This window comes from Vidua chalybeata, chromosome 3, assembly GCF_026979565.1.
Source record: "Vidua chalybeata isolate OUT-0048 chromosome 3, bVidCha1 merged haplotype, whole genome shotgun sequence".
Taxonomy (NCBI): Eukaryota; Metazoa; Chordata; class Aves; order Passeriformes; family Viduidae; genus Vidua; species Vidua chalybeata.
Window position 1 is genome coordinate 10758938 of NC_071532.1, and position 19970 is coordinate 10778907.

The 19970-nt window shown below is 41.8% G+C and overlaps 2 long non-coding RNA genes across 5 annotated transcripts; one reads left to right on the forward strand and one right to left on the reverse strand.

Moving 5' to 3' along the window:
- Positions 1-5903: 5903 nt before the first annotated feature.
- On the reverse strand, positions 5904-6387 carry LOC128786337 (uncharacterized). Its single transcript, XR_008430249.1, has 2 exons — positions 6336-6387; positions 5904-6157 (listed from the first exon to the last, which is right to left on the reverse strand). It is a non-coding gene; the product is annotated as an uncharacterized LOC128786337 (long non-coding RNA).
- A 134-nt stretch (positions 6388-6521) lies between these two features.
- On the forward strand, positions 6522-13894 carry LOC128785986 (uncharacterized). 4 transcript variants are annotated; one of them, XR_008430132.1, is made up of 10 exons: positions 6522-6574; positions 7569-7673; positions 7802-7877; positions 7994-8119; positions 8243-8361; positions 8790-8878; positions 9265-9342; positions 12549-12608; positions 12813-12873; positions 13810-13894. It is a non-coding gene; the product is annotated as an uncharacterized LOC128785986 (long non-coding RNA). The 4 variants fall into 4 exon arrangements; XR_008430131.1 differs by having other exon boundaries at positions 9215-9342; positions 13199-13865; XR_008430129.1 differs by having other exon boundaries at positions 13199-13865.
- Positions 13895-19970: the final 6076 nt, after the last annotated feature.

Genomic DNA, 19970 nt, shown 5'->3' on the forward strand with positions numbered 1-19970 from the left:
TTTTTTTTTTGTTTTGTTTTGGCTTTTTGTTTTTTTTTTTGAGTAGTGTCTACATCTCTGTCTCAGAATAGATTATTCAGTCAGGACTATCAGCACCAGCATTGACCCTGACTAGGAGGAACAAAATTATAAAGAAATGTTTTCCTCCAAGAGCTTTGAAGAAAAGGATAGGGCAAGTGAAAGCAGGAGCTGAGATAAATCTCAGGCAGCAGAGAGAGATCAGAAGGCATTGGTTTGTACTGCAGAACACTATTTTTTTGTGTAGGAAAGCTAACAGATTTAGTCGTGGAGAACGCTGGGCTGCAGATGTTAGGAAAACAAAACTCCATGTTTCTAGGATCTTAGCTTATAAAGCAGTCCTGCAAAAACTCCATGTGACAAGAAAACATTCCTTCAAACCCAGGTAGGAGCCAATCCCTCAAGCCCTGATTAAGACAGCTTGGAGGTGTGTGGCTCCAATTTGGGGGATACACCCAGAACGTGCTGACGCATATCTATGAGGAACAGGCTGAGCAGGCTGTATTAATATGTGCATTATTAATACTGCTCCTTGCAGCATCTGGTAAGTACTTAAAAGACACTGGAGACTGAACAGTGCAGTTTCCAGAGTGAAGATGTGATCTTTTTCCTCAGTATTTTACTCACAAAATAACCTAGCGCTTCCTAGGTAAACATCCCTCTTTGTGCTACATGCCAGAAAGCAACTAAGTAAGAAAAAGCAAAACTGTAGGAAAACTCTTGTAGCAAAATATTCAAGCCTCCTGTTTACTCTCATGCTTTCACAACATGAATGAAAGCTAGTCATGCACCATACACAAAGTTGTTGCAGTTGTGCAGATACTTTCCCCCATGTATTTTTGCCCATCAAACACAGAGAGTTCATGTCAGTATTTCCATTACATGTCAGTTAGGGAAGTACATGACGTCCTATTTTCAGTGGGCCAACAAATTCTCACTTCAAGGGAAAGAAAACCAAAACCCAGCAAATATTTGCTAATGAGAATCCATATGTATGGCCTTATGCCAGAGAACTTTAAATTTGCTGTTCTCTTGCCATTTTTGACAATTAATTTGGAAGCAATATTTGTGTTTCCTGATATCACAGTAGAAAGCACTGAAGGAGTGGCTACAATTAGACACTCTGGAAAGGAACAAAAACCTGTTCCTGATGTTCTGATGCACCCAAAGACAAAAAACAGCTAAAAATGGAAAAAGGGACAGTTACCAGTTTATGGACATGTCTTTTCTCACAGGCTTCCCTGGAGTGGGAGCTGACATAATCCAGCTGTCCCAGCTTCAGCACAGTCTAAACCTCGTCAAAAACACACTCTTCATATCCAAAATCTTTCACTTGCTGCTGAGCTGGCTACAAGACTCATTTCAAGATCCCGTTGATTTTTCAATCACTGTTCAATTTAGGCTTCTGTATAACTAAATGAGGTTTTGGTTCCCTGTTGCCCAGGTCATGTTCTGTGTTTGGTAGATATTGGGCTGCAGCTTGTACAGAAACACCGTAGTGCTATAAATCATTAAGTGTCAGGGTCTTTTCAAATTATGTTCAGCAGTTCTGAAACACATGGCTTGCAGAGATTCAGGAAACAGTTTCTGTAAATACTGTCACATCAAGCTTAAAAGCATATTTCAACCATTTCTTTTCTGATCCTTGTAGTAGTAATTATTTTGGATGTTCATCACAATATGCCCATTCTTTTCAAGACAGTGAGCATAGCTTTAGAGGCACACATCTCTGTTGCAGTCAAAGCAAGGTTGCACAAAATAAAGAGAAAATTTCCCATACATACATGGAGTCCAAGGAAATTTCATGTCTGAACTGAAAAGATTTCCCCACATTTTCCTGATCTGGTTTGCATGATACTCACAAGCAACAACATTCATGGTGCTTCAAGTGCAGAAGCAAATAGTCACACAGGCAAAAGTACCTTTTATCACTGTTCATTATGAATTCAAATGCATTGCCTGAGACATCACATGAGGTCATAAAAACCCACAGCTATTAACTTATAGACCATAATTACTGAATCTGACCTGAACACAGCATACAAAATCACAGGACTGCAGATAATGAAATCAGACCTCTCTGTGAATACAGGAGAGATATTTCCAAAAACAAACCAAGGGTCAGAGCACATGGGAATGATGTAAAATAAAATCAGTGAGAACCAAGGCAAAAGGCAGACCTCTCCCACTCTCCCCTTTAGCATGCAGATGTCTTTTCCAGACATGGGAGCAGTCTCAGAGAGCTACTCTGAGCTGTGCCCACTCGCTCCAGTCGTGGGACTACAGAGGATACACTTCAGTCTCAGGACACAAGAGGAGCCCAGTGGAGGGACTTCCTTCTTTCTCTGGCTGCATGCCAGCCATTAGGGCTGGTTTAAGCATTATGCCAAATCCAGGTACCATGGAGCTCAGAGAAGTTTTTCCATTTCTCACACAGGCTTTTGGGGAAAAAATAGACCCCAAATTTTGTAGCACTTCAAACTTCTGCTAGCATTAAGGCATTTTTTTTCTCACTAATTGCGGAAAATCACAGCATGTCACATTGGCCTTGGTCCATTAATAACATATTGTGTGATCCTATTTACTGGCCCTGGAGAAAACAGATATCAGTGATGTAAACATATTTCCCACTGAAAACATCGAAGATTCTTCAATGAAAAAGCTAAAATAAAATTGTCTTGAAAAAAATTTGCTGAGGGTAACATATATACACAGAACACTAAGAAAAAAAGCCATAGCATCCCTGTCATACGTAGGTTTTTCCAACTTAAACTGGGGGGAGGGGGGGTGGGGAGAAAGAAAAAAAGAAAAAGGGAAAACAAACTATATCCTATTTCATACCCACTTCTGAGAAATCATTTCTCTCCAATTCAAGTTGACCTTCTGAATCATATCTGGATGTGATTATCCCCTCAAGAACCCAGAAGAAACGATATACCATGTGTGTCACACACAAATGACTAGCCTTTACCTGGTCCATCCCACTCAGCTTTGCTATTGACAAAACATCATTACAAAAAAGGTCAAAATAACAAATCACTAGAATAGTAGAAGAAGATATTTTCTAGTCAAGAGATTCATTTTCCCTGCAACATAAACACTAACATATGCTACAACATACCCACAACAAGAAAGCTAAATGTTAGCTTCTACATAATAAAAATACAAATTTGCCAAAGGTCTGTGCACACTTACATAAACTAACAACACGTGAGCCAGGGAACCTCACACAAGTACTAGAGCATATGGTAAATTACAGCAGGAAGGCAGGCAGGCAGGCCATTAGACCTTCAGATTAATTGTGATTATTTACATACTTGCCTCCTATTTTTTCTTTCTCCCCTCTCTCATGTTCTGTAACACTTTCCCAGGACTATAAATTAAAGCAAAACAAAACCAAAGCTCTGTGGTTTTTTTTTTGATGTTGGAGATGGGCTCTGATGAAAGTAACCCTGCAGCACCATCTTTGAAAATCCACAAGCTGGAGCCACAGCCCAGACAGGCCCTTCTCCCTCTGCAGAGGTGACACAGTGGAGCATTGTGCAGTCCCCAAGAGGAAGGATAAGCTTTGGCAGGTTTTGCTGCCTCTTGTCAGATGTTGGTCTGGAGCCTTCCCCCAGTGCAGACAGCACAGGGAAAGAGGAACAGGCAGGTACTGGAGCACTGTGCCCAGCCGCAGCTGTCCCTGCCACTGCTCCCAGCTTCTGCTTTCCAACCAGAGATGTTACTGGCACTATGGCAGGTGGGCTCAGAAGAGCAAAGAGCAGTGGAGTTGACCAAAGGGGGTTTTGCTATTCTAAACACATTGGGAGGATATCTGCAGTGCAGTTCTGGCAGGCCAGTGTATTTAATGAAGCAGCGGCCCAGCAGTTTCCATGTCACTTCTGCTTTCTGCCAGCAAAATGTTTTCTCCATCCATATTTTTGTGTTCACTGTAATCCCTCCTGAAGTGTGTGTGCAAGACAAGTGGCCCTTGCAGAGAGGCTCCTCAGCCAGCCGTGGCCCTGCCCTCCACAGCAGGGAGAGGCTCACAAGGGCTAATGGGCCCAAAGCACTGTCCACACCTGAGCTGCCTGGACCTCATGGATACACTTCACAGCCATCCCCAGCTGCCCTCCTGCATGGATAAATGGGCAGTCCTGCCCTGCCAGAGCAGGCCCAGCTGTGCAGGTGGGGGCAGCCCCTTTCCCAGATCCTATCCCTCCTTCCATAGCTGGTTCCACAAGGTTGGCCTGCCACGGCACCTGTCATCTCACATTAAAACCAGAGGCATTTGAGGGCCAGAGTGAAATTCAAGCTGAAATCTGAGCCACACTGTCCCCCCAGGTGCTTTTGAACAGTGTCTCCAATGTGCTGGACAGCCTGGGCTGGTGCAAGCAGGACGTGGCTTTTCCATGTGTTCACACATCTCACCTCTGCAGACCAAATGTCTGGAGAGGACTGGCCTTGTGGCCACCACCAGCAGATTTCAGCTCTGGCTCCTTTTACAAAAGCAGTCCCTTTGAGAGAGTAACAGTTCCATTTTAGCATTGGCCAGCTCACACAACCTCAGCTTTCCAACCCTTTCTTCCTCTCTTCTTTCCTACATATATACAGAGAAATATTGGTCTAGATACATATTTTGAAATCCTGCTGATTTAGATAAGCACAGACATAAAATCAATTCTTCAGCCTATGGTCTAACCACACCTTTGTATGGTTTATAATGGAAAAGTCAGTAGTAAAATTAAAAGTGTTGTTAACTTCCAAATGGCACTTTCTGTTGTTTTATGTTTGGCATAACTGACCAAATGGGACATGTTCGCTTTTAATGGTGGTTTTATTTATTTTTCCAACAGTATTTCTTTAGTACTTTTTCCTTTTATATGACATATTAATACATAATTCAGTGGTTTTATGTCTCCCTGTGCAGCCTGCATGATTTCTTGTGCTATTGAACAGTACTATTTATGACCAAATGGCCAAAATGTCTTTTTTTATTAATCTTTTCTGGTCATGGGTTTGCTTGTTTGTTCTTTTGTTTTCTTGACATTTTCTGAGCCTGCCAGAGTGCTTAGCTCCCCAGTTTGCCTGTCTGAAACAGGTCACCCCAAAGGGTCAGAATTTGCATGTTTACTAAGAAAAGTCAGCTAGTCTGACAGAGGTTGAAAATAGAGCAAAGACATCAACGTTCACAGAGCTGTTATCAGGAAAGGTCCTCTTGCATCACTGTGACACATGAGGGGTTGCACATGAGCATGAGCCAGATGTCCCCATTAACTCTAAGAGCAGCAGCCCAATTTCCTGTTCCCAAGACAGCCACCCCCAGGCACCAGTCCACCTCAGTGTTGCTGTGCCACCTTCCCAGAGCACTGAATCCAGAGCAGCACTGCAGGCTGCAAGCCCAGCTCAGTGGGGCAGGTGAAACCAAGCACCACCTCCTTTGTAAACATTAGTTTCAAGCATGTCCCACTTGGTTATCAGCATCTAGTATGCACTTTAATTACTTTATCCATAGGTTAAGCACTCACTGAATCCACTCGTTATATCACCATGCGGTTACTACATGATGTATATCCTTACATGCCATTTCTGGGTATGGATATTTTCCATCTGTACATTCTCCTCAGGCAATAGCAGAGGACATAGAGACCTTCATTAGCCCTTTGATGGACTACAGACATCCTGCTTGCTAGTCTAACTGCTTATCAGTCACATTCTCAAGCTCTCATTATTTTACTTTCACACTGCTGTAATTAGCCTCTGTATTTTTCAGGAATTCATAGTCTTGCTTCAGCCTACATGCAGAGATTATACAAAAAGGAAGATCAAATATTAATGCCATAAATGCAAGCCTATTAAAGGCAACCTGTAAAAGACTGTTGTTAAGAGAGGCTAAAAAGAGGTTTATTTTGTTTGGGTTTATTTCCTTCAGGTATTGGCTGCCTCTCTTCCAAGTCCTCTGAACATTGCCAGGGAACAAATTCTGCTTGTCTATCCAGAGCAAATAATTTCAGGTAGCTGCTCACAAAAGGTGAGCAGGATTCAGCTGAGCTCAGGAAAGGAAGATGTTTTCTTCCTTGTGCCATTTCTTGTGGTTATATTTTCTCTTTTTCCATAATTTTAAGGGATGGTCTCACATTTCTTCTTCAGAACATTCCTTCCAACGTAGAGACAAAAAGGGGAATTATTTGGAAATAGCAGGGAGAAATATGACTGCTTTTTCTGAGGGATAAGTTTTCCTCCTCATAATCAAGCTTTTATGATAATACATATGGTGTTAGAGAGTCCATTGGGCTTTGAAAGGCCTGTGATGGTAATGACAAGCGTGAACATACGAGTTGGATTTTAAGTATTGTCAATGCAGGAAGAGTCACTGCCTTGAGATCTGACTCTGTCTACCAGCAAGCCCTTTCAGTTTTTTTGTGGAAGAGTGGAAAAACTAACAAGCAAAGTATGCTGCTGCTAAGGAACAGACTCATCATCAGCACTGTGAGCTCACAGTAAACAAGAAACCCAGCAAATTAAGAGCAGCCATTACTTCACACGAACTGCTCCTCTAAGGAAACTGGATCTTGTAAGTTCTTAGTGGCCCATTTCTAGTGTCTTGTGTCTTTCTTCCAGCTCTACTGACTTCTTTTGAAATAATTTCTGAGCTTTTCCAGGATCTCATGAGTCCCTAAGGACCAATTCTCAAAAGAGTTTTCCTCTTTCAGTCCAAACCACCTGCACCCTTCAGTGCATCATGCTTTCTGTTCTCCCTACACCAGAGCTCATCCCAATTTACATAATTCTATATGCTGATATTTCAAATATTTTCTAGTGAAATTGAAGCAGCCTGCAACTCATTTCATTATCTGTTTCACCTTATTCAGTAATAAGCATCTGCCAGCACAGAGAGCATGGTGTGGAATGTAGATAAAATCCTGAGATTAATTCCATTTCACCTCTCTATTTTAAGAAAATAAATAATATTTATTATTTCATTCATAAAATGCATCCTCCCTACCATGCTCACCATTATCTTTCTTTTGTTAATACTATTAAAGGCAGTGACCCATGTCTGGGCATTTCAGCTCCATGTTACTCAATTTTTTTTAATGAAAATCACTTGTATAGCTATAATTATGGTCTACCATGGAGGTCTCCATTAAAATTAACACTTCCAGGGATTTCATCAGATTGCCATAATTTGTCCCAGACTGAGCACAGCTAAAAGCACTCTTTTCCCCATACCAATACTATGCAGAAGCAGGGCACTGGCCCCAGTGTATCACCCCTTCACTTTCAGAATACAGCTAGAGAGCACTGGAAGTAGACCAGAAATCAACCCCTGCAGTGTGATGCCTACTACCTCCCAGTCTCAGGTCACACTTTGGCCTCCTATAACTTTTCACAATTTGTCTTTTAAGACTTAAGACTTTGAAGGCAAGTTGCTGTGTCTTAGAAATTGAAAAGCCATGTTAAAACTTTAACAAAGGAGATTTCGGCTGTTGCTACCAATTACATGAAAGAGAGCAGAATTGTTTTTCTAGTAAAGACAGTGGTCCCCTTGCATTTCTCCTCCACAGGGTGCAGGACCGCTCCACTGAGAGAACTTAGCAGCACTCTGTATTTTACTGCAGGGATCAGTTGGCTCGACTGAGAGAGAAAAGCATCACCCAGGAATAAGAGAGGTGCCTTTTGCTATTACCATGAAAACCCATGCACATTTGGCCAAGTTATAAACCACAGGTGGTCACTAACTGTGTGTTCCTCATTTTCTGGATGCCTGACTTGAAACCCTGGGGGCTGATTTGCAAAGTGCTGAGTGCTGGAAGCTGTAATTGAAGTCTCTGGGAACTGTGCTTTGAACATATATCGAGCTATAAAAACACTAAGTACTCTGAAACATCAAACTGGGGCCCCAAAATCAGTGGGTCCTTTGACCTTAATCTCCCTGTGACTCAGCTCCCCATCTGTAAAATGGGAATACTGTCACCTTCTTGCCTCACAGGGGTGCTGTGAATTTGAATCCACGTGTGTCTATTAAGTACTCAAAACGTTCTGCTGAAAGCACGGCTGAAACACCCAAGAGCGAATCAATAAATTTGTATTCAGCATACTCTTTGGATGATACGAGGTAAAGGCCTGGGCCACACTTCAAATTATATGGCCAGATGCCTCTGAGTATCATGCAGCAGGGAAAAAATAAATAAATGTAAACTCATGTAATTAAAGACTGTCTTGTAATGTATTTACACAGGGGGCCAGAGTTGTGGTTATGTGGGCAATTTTAGCTTTGGCATTTCCAGAGCAAGAAAAATAACATTGCTACTGAGGGATGGTGTACAGTGAATTCTGACACTCAACACTGTGCAGGAGGTAGGTGGAAAGTGCAATGACAAATATATCTCACAAAATGGGTAAGTTAAATATCATTATTCAGGGGCATAGCAGAGTTAGGACACAGTGGAATGAAGGATGCCTGCAGAGCCTTTCCTCACTGCCACTGCATTAGGTTACCACTCTAAATTACATAATCGTATATTTTGCCTTGGGAACTCTTGCCTCAGCACAGACCACATGTCTACAATATTTTGTTTGTATTCTTCTATGTACTCGCCTAGCTCTTATTTTGCTGCACATTATTCAGTCCCTGCTATGAAGACAGAACTATTAACTTCTGTGTGAGTTCCTTATGGCTCTGGCACTAATTCACAGTTAATTTACTTCCATGGTACATAGAGGCAAGTCACAGGCATATTAAGCTAAAAGGAACCACTAATTTGGGACTCAATTTGATTTTTCAGAGGGGGTGGAAGGCTTTGTCAATCGATGCCATGGCTGTTTGCTGGTAGCAGAAAATCTTGAAACTCAAGGACCTGAGGTTCTTTTCCAGGTACTCTGGAGCAGGGAGGGAGGCATTTGCTGTGATGGACAGAGATAACTGTATTTACTGACACACCATAAGACCCTCTGCTCTAATCTATCTAACCTCTCCCTCACAATCCCTCTCTGTTCACCAAGGTCCTTTCTTCATTCATTCCTCAGACACTTAAATACAAGCAATTAATTCCTGTCTGGCAAGCCAGGTCCACAGCTCCATCCCCTGTGTATTCTTCAAAACCTGCCTGATCCCACATGTGCTGCCCCAGCCCCCTTCCCAGGAGCACTTCTGCTCCTTTGAGCTCTTTTCTCAGCCTTCCCCTCCAACTTTATTTTTCCTCTCCTTAAGACATCTTCCTGCCACCTGAGAAATGTTTATTGAATTTATACATGCTGCAGATTTTCAAAACCAGAAGAATTTGGATAAATTTGTCAAAGCAGAGAGAAAGATGCAGAAGATATCCCTCTAAAAACAATGTAAGACCCATCTTAAAATACTGTCTTTCAGTCTTGGCTGGTCTTTACAAAGAAAAGTAGTAGTAAAAAAGTATTTGCCAGAATTTAGCATGTAATTTTCCCTTAATCCTGCTAAAAATATGTTTTTCCTGAGAATGATGAACTTCATTCTGCAGCAGGCACCCAGCAGAGAAAATTTCAATCAATTTCCCAAAATCAAGGTTTGGGGAATAAAAGTAAACATATTCCATAAAAGAAGGGAAAAAAAAAAAAAAAGTAATGTAAGAAACAGCCTTCTAATAAGGAGAGCTAAGCAGAGATTACAGCCTCACCAGTTATCCATGTGATAGAACATTACAAGTCTCAACTGTGCTATAAAAAGTACTTTTTTTAAGACACTTTTTTGGGGGTCATGTCATAATTGTGTTGTGCATCAAAAATGTTGCATTGCACCCTATGAACAGATCCAGTTTCATTACTGAGCTTTGGTATTTTATTGGTGGACCTGGATCATCCTGAATATGTTAAAGGGTGAAAGAAATTGTCTCTTCTGTAAGCAGCTGAGAAAAAGTAGAAAATAAGAAATGAAGAAAAAAAAAAAAAAGCAAGGAGGGATGAAATAAAATTTGATTGGTAGGTTTAACATAGCCCAGCAGCAGGATTCAATGAAGGGCAACACCAATATTTTACCCCATGGTAAACTGATCACACTTGGAATCTTCCTGAATATATGCCTGTATGTTACACTGTATTTTACAGCATCTCTATATTTTCTGTTGGCTTAAAAAATAAATTTTTAAAAGGACCTAATTTATTAACTCAAGAACTTGTCCTCCAGAAATGATTGTGATCCATAATCAGTTCTGACAGAGCACTATAACACTAGCAATGTACTTAAGAATAATTAAAGTAGAGGGGAGGAAAAGAAAGTCCAAAGTGTTTTCACACAATGGATAAAAGAGCAGTGTGAAACAACACTGGGTTAAACAAGTCCATGTAAAACTTCCTTTTCTGCTCTGGTCTATGAGGAGAAGTCAAGCATCATCTCATCCTTGTTTAAAATTGTCTTTACATTTCACATTTTATGTGGGAAAGATTGCCTTCAGATCTCAAAGGGAATATCCACTAAACTGTAAATCCCTGAGGCAGCCAGTCCCATGTGGCCTTTGTTCATGGGCACAGACCCAGCCAGTCTCCAGCCTCTGCCACTAACTGGCCACAGGCAAGTCTACTTGGCACACTAAAGAGGTGGGAAATTACTGGGACCTGGAAGTCTGAGGATCAGTCCTGATACTTCCAGCCACATAAGAAATATTTCAGTTGACATCAGTTAAAATTGTGAGCAATTACACCCAATCACAAGCTGGTGGCTGGCTAGGTTAGATGTCCATTAAGCCCAGTCCTGGCTTTTCCTTATCCAAGCTCTGTGATCACCTGTCATGGCCATTTCTCGGGGGAAGATCTGGGCTCCCAGCAGTGGCCTGGCTGCCAGTACCTCACTGCAATGGCTGTTTACAAGGGATAAATGGTTCAGGAGGTCAAAGGGGAAATACAGTTGAAAGATAGCAGGCAGAGAAGGAGCAGCTTGTCATTTCTGCATTGTGTGATGTGATGGCAGAGAAAGAAATAGTTAACCCCACAACAGATCAGCAAGTCAATTTTTCCATCCTTCTGCTACCTTTTTTTTTGCCTTTATTAACTTGGCTATTTACCCCAGTTATTTCTGCTTGCACATTCGTATGGCTCAACTCAAATGATGCCTTATCAGCATTCTACAACTTATCCAAGTTACAGAAGTCCCACTGCTTTGGGGCTTGTTAGATAGAATACAGAAATGAAAGGAGCTTAAAGACAAGCTCAGTGCAAAACAAGTGGATGCTTCGAGTAATCATTTCCTTGCCTTGTAGAAAACAGTGACCTCTTTACCCTCCATGTCAAAATTTAACCTTGGAAATGAAGACTCTACAGAAGAAAAAGCACTTAAATAGCCAACTGTTTTGATGCTTCACTTCTGCAGAAATGAGCTGTTGTCTTTGAAGTATTTATTATACCACATGTATCTTCTAAATCACAGAGCAATATTAACATCTAGCTTTTGCCATAAATTATAAACATCTAAGTAATTTTCGATTTTTACAAGTGAAAATGTCACCATCTCAATAGCTGTTTTTAGCATGTATACTATGGTACATGTTTGATTTCCCCCCACCCCCTAAAAAGAAAGATCAAGCACTTAAAACCATCCGAACAAAGATGAGCTGCTATTAACATTATGCTCAGACTAAGCAGAAGTTTGTGATATTAGATGTCATCCCCCTTACCCCATCCCCCACTCATGCCACACAGAGGTGATATTTGTCTTGCAACAAGAAAAAAAAAAAAAGGACGGAAGGAAACACCACATCTTTGAGACAAATTTTACAACACTCTGAATGATATGTGTGCTTTTTATGTTTATGAAACCACCATCTAGCAAAAAATAGATGCCTAATATTTTGACACGAAGGTCATTTGAAAGTTTTACTGCCTGCAAGCCCGATCCATTTTGTTGACAAAAGGCTCTCTCAGGGCTCTTTAAGGTGTCCCAGCCTGCTCGACTTTCTCTCTGTCTAGCATTTCTACTTCCCCTCCTCACCCCCCTCCCACCAGACTAATTACCAGCTCATTAAGGCTGTCCTAATGAATTATGTTACAGCATTAAGAAAGGGCTTGGAATAAATGCTCATTTAGATATGGGAGGAGGGACAGAGAGATTACTACTTGTGTCAACCTTGCCAACTGATGCTAACTTGATCTGACCACACTCAACACCCAGACCTCCTGCCTCCCCCCCACAAAATCATAAATATTTCAGCTGAAATGAATTTTAGATTGATATAAACATGCTCTTGGGAGGAATTGGCTTCCTAATGCCACAGAAAGAGAAATGCTCAGGAAGGTTATACTATGTGCACATTGAGCTTGTGCTGCCTGCACCTGCAAAAGGCTGAGGAGTAACAGGGGGGTGGAATGCTCTCCCCTTGCTCAGTGCTGTCAGGCAGAAAGGCAAAGGCACCCAGTGCTGGACAGTACATATTTATTAAAGGTACTTCTGCCTTTGGATAACTTATTTATTAAAGGCATTTCTGCTATATTTTGGATAATTTATGAAGGAAGCTAGGCAGAACAGCTTCCGTTTAAGATCACTTCCACACTGCATAGTGAAATTGTTCCTATTTCTTATACAGAACAGTAGCATTGGCTCCACAAAGAATTCCATGACCCAACCAAAACTGGGATCTGCAGAGGTGAGTGACAGCATCCAGCTCTGACCTGTGAACTAGATTCTTACCATGATGCTTTCTCAGACAGAACTTTATCAAAGATCCCATTTCCATATGACCATTTTCCATATTCAGCTTAGACTTTTGAAGTGCCAACATTCAAATGTGCCATTTTTCAAAGGCAAATCTTGTATTTTATTAACATCTTGCTAATCTTCTGTTGAACAGGTACCTGGGCTTTGGCTCTGGCTCTCCTGAGGGATTTTTGTGGTCTGCAACACCCCTTCATGTATGCTCACTTTTCTCCTCCTTGATTTTTTGATGCAAGTAGCTGTAAGTGACTGCACAAGAAAATAATGCTTCAAATAGGCCAGAATTTCCTCAAAATGCACTGCTAACATTAGTTTTCACTACGTGCACGTGAAATATATTCCAACTATGGTCAAGGTAGCAATGTGCACGCATTAAAATAAGACAGATGAACATGAGAGAGATAAGAATTTATTATCTTGGAATCATCTGCTTTTTGAGAGCTCTAATTACTTTCAGACTTTGGCAAAGAATCATTGAAAGTAGATCAGTTAATACAGTGCCCTCTATTATTGTGCTTTTAGGTTACTTTGTTTTCCAAATGCTTCAACAGAAGGAGTCAGAGTCATCAGAAAATGGTCATATTTTAAGAAATCCTTCAGCTTTGGCATATTGCATTTTTAATGGCTTCATTAGCACCGAGCAAGAGTAAATATATTTGCAAACCTATGAGCTGACATTTCCACACAGACCTCAAAACCTTTTTAGCTGTAAAGACAATAATTTAAACTGTCTCATGGAATAAGAGGCCACACAAATTCAGAGCTTTAGTACTTTAGTATGTGTCAACTGGCTACACTTTAGGAATAATTAAGCTGGCTTTAAGCAGCATCTACCCCTAAGATCAGATAGTTTCTGGATGGAAGTGGACTGCAATACTTTTATTTATTTTTAAATACATACACCCTCCAGGATTTAGGAAATGCCACAAGCTAACATTTATTTTATGCCCATTCATAATCTTCCAGTCATAAAAATTAATAATAATTGCAAGCAAACTTGTGCATACAGCTGCTTGCATTACATGGACACAAGTATATATGTTGTACAAACAAAAAATATTAGACAGGCATTTTTCACACTAAGAGACAACCTAGCAGCCAAGCACTAGATTATTCTTATCACTCTTTTACAGTAAAGCAGGAGAGAGAAGGCAAGCACATATATGGGAATTTCTGCCAGAGCAGCAGATGACAGAGCTGTTATAGGACAAATAAAAAAATAAGTACATTTTCCTTTCCCATCCCAAGTTTCTTGATTTTTTTTCTCTTTAAATTTTGGACCTGTTTGGACTGTTTCTTTTTCCTTCCTTCTCCTTTAAAAAGACAAAAAAGCGGCTGGCAAGCATGGGGAGGAGGTGGGGGGAAGGAAGAAACGGCCCTTCTCCCCCTTTGGGAGTAGATGCAGCATGCCAGCGGTGTGACAGAAGCCATCCTCCCCCGGCAGCAAGGCTGGCGGGTGAATTGGGCGGCCACGCTATCAGCTGGGGCCATCGGCACGTCCCGCTGCCTATCAGCGCTGTGCCTGGCAGCTGGGGAGATACATTTAGATAAAGCAGCCAGCAATCGTTGATAACAAGTCCCTCAAATGTCAGGCAGCACAAAGGGCAGCATTGATTGCTGCTGTACAGCCCGCCTTTCCTTTTCTTTGGTGCTCTATTTTTCCCCCTCTTTTTAATATAGCAAAGACTCTGGCTGGGATAATCTGCCTGCAGAAAAGGCCATTGTGCTGCTACATGTATTGTATTATTCACTAAATAGAATTTATCAATGTTTCTCTGATTCCCTTTCCTTTCTCCTCCCCTTCTCCTCCATCCCCTTGTTGCTACCTAGTCGCTTCTTCACAGAGGTGGGCCTGATCTGGCAAAGGACAGACACTGAGTCCTAGATGAGACATATGGGCTCTTTGAAATCTATGGTATAGATTTCCTCCTCTCTCCCACAGCTTTGGATGGGTGCCCAAAGCTAACACTCAGCTTTCAATTGTTTCTGACACGGAACTGACATGGTTGACATTTTGAGGCCATTTCATCCCAGAAGTTGCACCAATCTGAAAATGAAAAGTATTTTGAATATCAGGCATTCAATATGTTGTCTCTTTGAGCTACCCATTTGAGCCCTGGGAACCTACAAAGCTCAGAGTCAACTCGTGAAGATTTGCTACCACATTTGGCAGAGGCTGCTGCCCCAGCAAGAGACACCCTACCTTCTGCCATGAGAATGAAATGGCACTTTGGAGCAAGAAGCAGTGCTGGCATAAAACACGCAATGTAAAGTAACACAGCGAAGGTGCATTTGACAGTAAGTGCTCCTGTGCTCCAATTGCTGGTGCCTCTAGTGGTTCTCTTCAATTTTTCACCCTCAGACTCTCTTTCCAGAAAATGAAAATAATGTATTGCCTGCTCCCACATGTTAGCTTTGGGCTGCAGAAGCCATCAGCTTAGTGTTTACAAAGCAGAAGTCACCAGCAGGTTCCCAGAAGGTCAAGCCCTGACACATTTCCAGCCCGTTGTTCAGGACTGCCCTTCACCACAGTTCCCTTCCTCTTGATGCCTCAGAGAGGTAAAAGGAGACCCAGCCTTCAGGCATGCTCACTGCATTCACATAACACACTCCCCCTCCTGCTATATTTTAAACTGATGTGAATTTAAAGCCAAATCTTTGGTTCAGTAATGAACAGGCTGTTCCCAGCTATTAAAAAAAAAACATTACAATCCCCAAGATTCTATAATCATTTTAATTATTATAATTTTAGACTTCATACTTCACCAATAATAGGACTCAAACAAAAAGTGTGGAGTCCCTAGAGGGATAAAATGACAATGGGTTTTGTCTCATATGCTTGCTATAATTACAACTATTTGATCTGATGCAGTTTTACACTTTTATATCTTCAGCTTTGGTGTTTCGAATGTAAACCTCTCTGAGGATCCTTCTGAGGGCCTGGAGGATTGTATCTCCCTGCACAGAAGCATTTCCTATACTCTCCTGTCTTGTGCAGGGATGAGGACTTGGAAAACTCAAGCCACCTCAAACCACCACAGAAGTGACCACAGCCACAAAGAGCATTCCGAGGCAGCAGCTGCTCTTGCAGGGAAAGCAGGGTGCTCCCTGGGGAGGTGCTCAGCACTAACAGCTTTACCAGCTGAAAGCCAAGTGTGCAGGATGAGCCCTCAGGGGGAGTGATGATACGAGTGATAGGGGCAGGACCATGACGTGGTGCACCTGGACTTTCCTTGCAACAAGGAACAACATCTTGTTTCCCATTTACCAGGGTAAGGCAACATGATGTCTGTCCTCTGTCAAACCAGAGGTCTGCCTCGCCAGACTCTGACAACAGCAGCAGCTGCCTGGGGACAAGCACAGGTATCATGGTATGGTTGGAAGCTCAGAGGCAGGAGCAGACTTGCACTTCTGTGCTCTATTCTCCCCCCTCTATCCAGAAATTGCACTTGCAGCTCTGTTTAGAGCTTTTTAGCAGCTCTTAGTGTTTTTTTCCTACTCTGTATTTGTCTTACCCTTTTTGAAGCCAGTTTTACAGTGCAAGTAAAGTTAATCATTTCCCTTTATAAAAATAAACACTATTTTGATATAAGGAAAGAAGGTTGGCAGGGGAAAAAAAAAATGTTTTCCCCATGGAAATGAGGGTTGGCAGCTCCTGCAGCATAGTGATCTCTTATACTTTTTCCTTCAAGTCTGGAAGTGAAGGGGACAGGAGAGAGTTTGTCTTTTCAGACACAGCTTCTTTGATCAGCGTCATTCACTCTGGAGAATGGAATATTGAATTCCTTTTGCAGTCAGCCTGTACTTAAGCACTTTTGAGTCTGGCTGCAGTTTGTGGACTTTGTGAAACATGAGTATCCCTCCCACCTCTCCTCTGCCTTTCTTCCCTGACATAGGGATTTTCAGAGGGCATCATACTGCTTGACCTGAGGAATGGGGTGTTCTAAAATGCCCTTGGCTGTTGCTCACATACACAAGGCCATACTAGGAAATTGGGCAGAAATTGGGCATTACTCTTAAATTGGAGAGCTGCATTCTCACCCCAAGATCATGGGTAGAATATGCAGGAGGCGGAATTCATAGCCATGTATGGCCCAGATATAAATTCAGGTGCAACCTCCACTACTAAAGTACAAGGACCTGAAGGAAAAGGAAAAAAATCTATTAAGCTCTTAGGATACAATTTTTGGCAAGGGACAGTACTTCCAATTATACTGAATGTCTGTTAATGCTGATATAACCAAGTCTGCCAGGTTTTCCATTGCAAACCACAAATTTCAGGAGTGTGTAAAACTCTGCTATGCAAATGCATAGCCTGCAGTGAAACTTGGCAGATAAAGCTTTAGCTGGATAAAGGTTTTACAATAATCTTTGTTTAAAACAAAGTTAATTAAATTTGGGTTTAACCAGAGTTTCAACCATTTTATAGTTACAGAATAATGCCAGGACTTAATTGTACCTTTTATCCGAAGATCTTTAAGTACTGAGGCATCACATAAGCTGCACAGCCCAGTGGGGAAGTCCATTCCCCCTTACACTCAGTCCAGAGCAGGACCTGGGTCTCCCTCAAACAGGCTGCTCATGCCTCTTAGTGCTGCTCTGCAATATCCAGCTGTTTTAGCAGCCACTGCAGACAGAGAGCAAGGAGTGCAGAATCAACACTGTGGGGGTTCTGATGACCAACTCCTCTCCTGCCATCCTGCCCCAAGCCACACCACCCCCTCAATCAGGAAGGATTGCTGCCCATTCACTGTATGATGAATGCCTGCTCTTGGTAGTTCTATTTTGCCCAGGTGGAACAGAGCACTTGATAAATCAAATCCAGTGAATTTAAATGGCTCTGTTAAATTGGACAGCAAATTAAAGTCATAAACACAAAAAAGAAAGAGTTAAAACGTAGGAACACAGTGCCATTGTGAATATTGGTCAACTTTTTACTAGAGAGGGAGATATGGCTCCAGAGGCTCTCATTTTAAAATGTATCTGTTCCCCAAACTAATCAGTTCATCCATGCTGCAGACTAATTACTTTTGGTATTTTGTATTGCAGCAAGGACAGAGAGGCAACAAAATATAGTTAGTCTACTCGAGAGTGGCTACTCTACTACATACAACATAGAAAAATTACTATATTTTATCAAAGCATGAAATTGCTTTAAGAAATGGAACTAAAAAAAAAAAATCATTTAGTGCCAAGGGTGAAAAAATGCTCCCGAGACAGGATGGTCTCTAGCAGTACTTAGCACTAAGTCTTATAAGGACAGATCCATCTTCTCCCCATTTTATAACCAAAAAACTAGAAGCGATTTTGGTTTGTCTTAACTCAGGGACTTAACAAGTGCAAATTTCAGTTCAAGCTGACCCTGGCCCCATCTCCTTGTGTACAGCCAGCCCTTGCTTGTTATCTAATAGCAGGAACAAATAGTCTGTTGAACCTTTTGGTCTGTATGAAAGACTACAGCCATGAGAAAACCACATGGATACAGCAGAGTTTAAAATATCTATGTTTGCTTATCAAACAAAGAGAAGATAAACACAACACAGAAATTCTGCTTCTCAGGCAAGAGCCCAGTGGCCCTCCTGATAGTACAAAACTACTCCAAAATCTCACTGGGGCTAAAAGCCTTTGCATGCACACCACCCAACAAAAGCCACACAAGCACCACTCAGCAAATATTGGAGTCACTTGATTTTGTGCAACTCCTTGGTAGTATGCTCTATCCACGATTCAACTTGCCCTCGCTGACAAAGGCTGAAGCAGGCCACTGTGCACCAGTTCCTTTCATGACACAAGTTGAGCAAATTTAGGTAGGGCAGTGCTTTGAGAGCAGCTATTTTGTGCCACCAGGAAAACTGTCTGATGATGTTCAGTAGGCATGAAAATTGACAGTGCCTCTGCCAGGACCTGACCTGTGAGAAGCTCAAAGAGATACTTTACTTAGACTTATGTAATTACAGTAGGGGAAACTCTGACAAATTTTCACCTGGATTAAACCAGGGCAGAGCCTATTCCTTTGTGTGTGGATGGGGACATCAATCTAGGAGTGCTGATGTTGGCTTGCACAGTTGTGCACTGGTTCCCAACCAGGATCTCCTAGCAGTATAATACAAACTCTGCCCTAAACCCAGAAACCTGTCAATGAGCATCCAAAGGTGCTTGTGTGGTTGAGAACTTGGGCTCATTGTTCTCTGACACCTTTTGCTGTTACCTCAAAATTCCCATTGCATTTACTATTTGGTTGCATTTTTACCTGTACCCTCTCTTTAATTGTTTCCAGGTGTTGTACCATAGCATGGAAAAAGGCTTATTGAAGAGCACAGTCCTGAAAATACAATGCAAAAAGGGCTCTAGGCTCCTGAGCTACTGGAAGAAGGGTAGGAAGTTTTGAAAGACAACAGTCCCAAAGGTCCCATTGATAATACGGAGCAACAGCTAGAGGAGCTCACAGCATTTTATTGAGTCTCTGTGGAATCCTACTGCTAAACCCTACAAATAACACCAGTGACAGGTACTGAAGTACTGCCACAGTCAGTGCTAGACTCAGAGGTCCAGGAGTGGTGGAGTGGCAAAATTCATTTGCCACTCACTCCCACTGTAGGGTGCCCCCAATCTGAGATCCCCAACACAAGGGAGTGCCTGGCCACCTCTGCTTCTCATTGCTCCAGTAAAACCATTCTAGGTATTTCTTCATCTCAGAGGTGAATTTCAGCTTTTGGCCTTGTGTCTAGGGCTGGGCACAGAGGACAGTGAGGGAGTTGTGCATGATTTACTGGAAGCTCTGCAAAAGGGTCTCAGATCACATCACAGACCACCTCACACAAAACAAACCCACGACTCATTCAGCACAACTTCTACAGCTCAAAGGCATGAGTTCCAGAAGTTCCTTCTCTTTGTAAATACTCAAAAGACATAAGCTGTGAGGCCACTTGTAGACTCAAAATATATTAACATGTTCAAAATGCTAATACAAAAGGACAAGGAGGTAACTCAGCAACTTCTCATTTTGTCTTTGAGCACATGCTGTGTGGTACTAAAGGGAATGACCATGAGAAAAGAGGTAATGAAGTAATCCAGAGTACAGTTCTGAAAAGTTGTTTAAAAGTATTATTTATGGCCTAAAATTGTGTTGGGTCTCAGCAGTAAGAAAAAAATTAAAGAAAATTCACATCTCTATGGGTTATTAAGGGTAGCAATTGATTAAGAAGAAATGGGGAATTATTAAAGACTTAACTGGTCAAAGTAGAATGTGGGAAACTTGAAAGGAAGAAAATCTTTTTTCCTCCCCTAGGAGCAG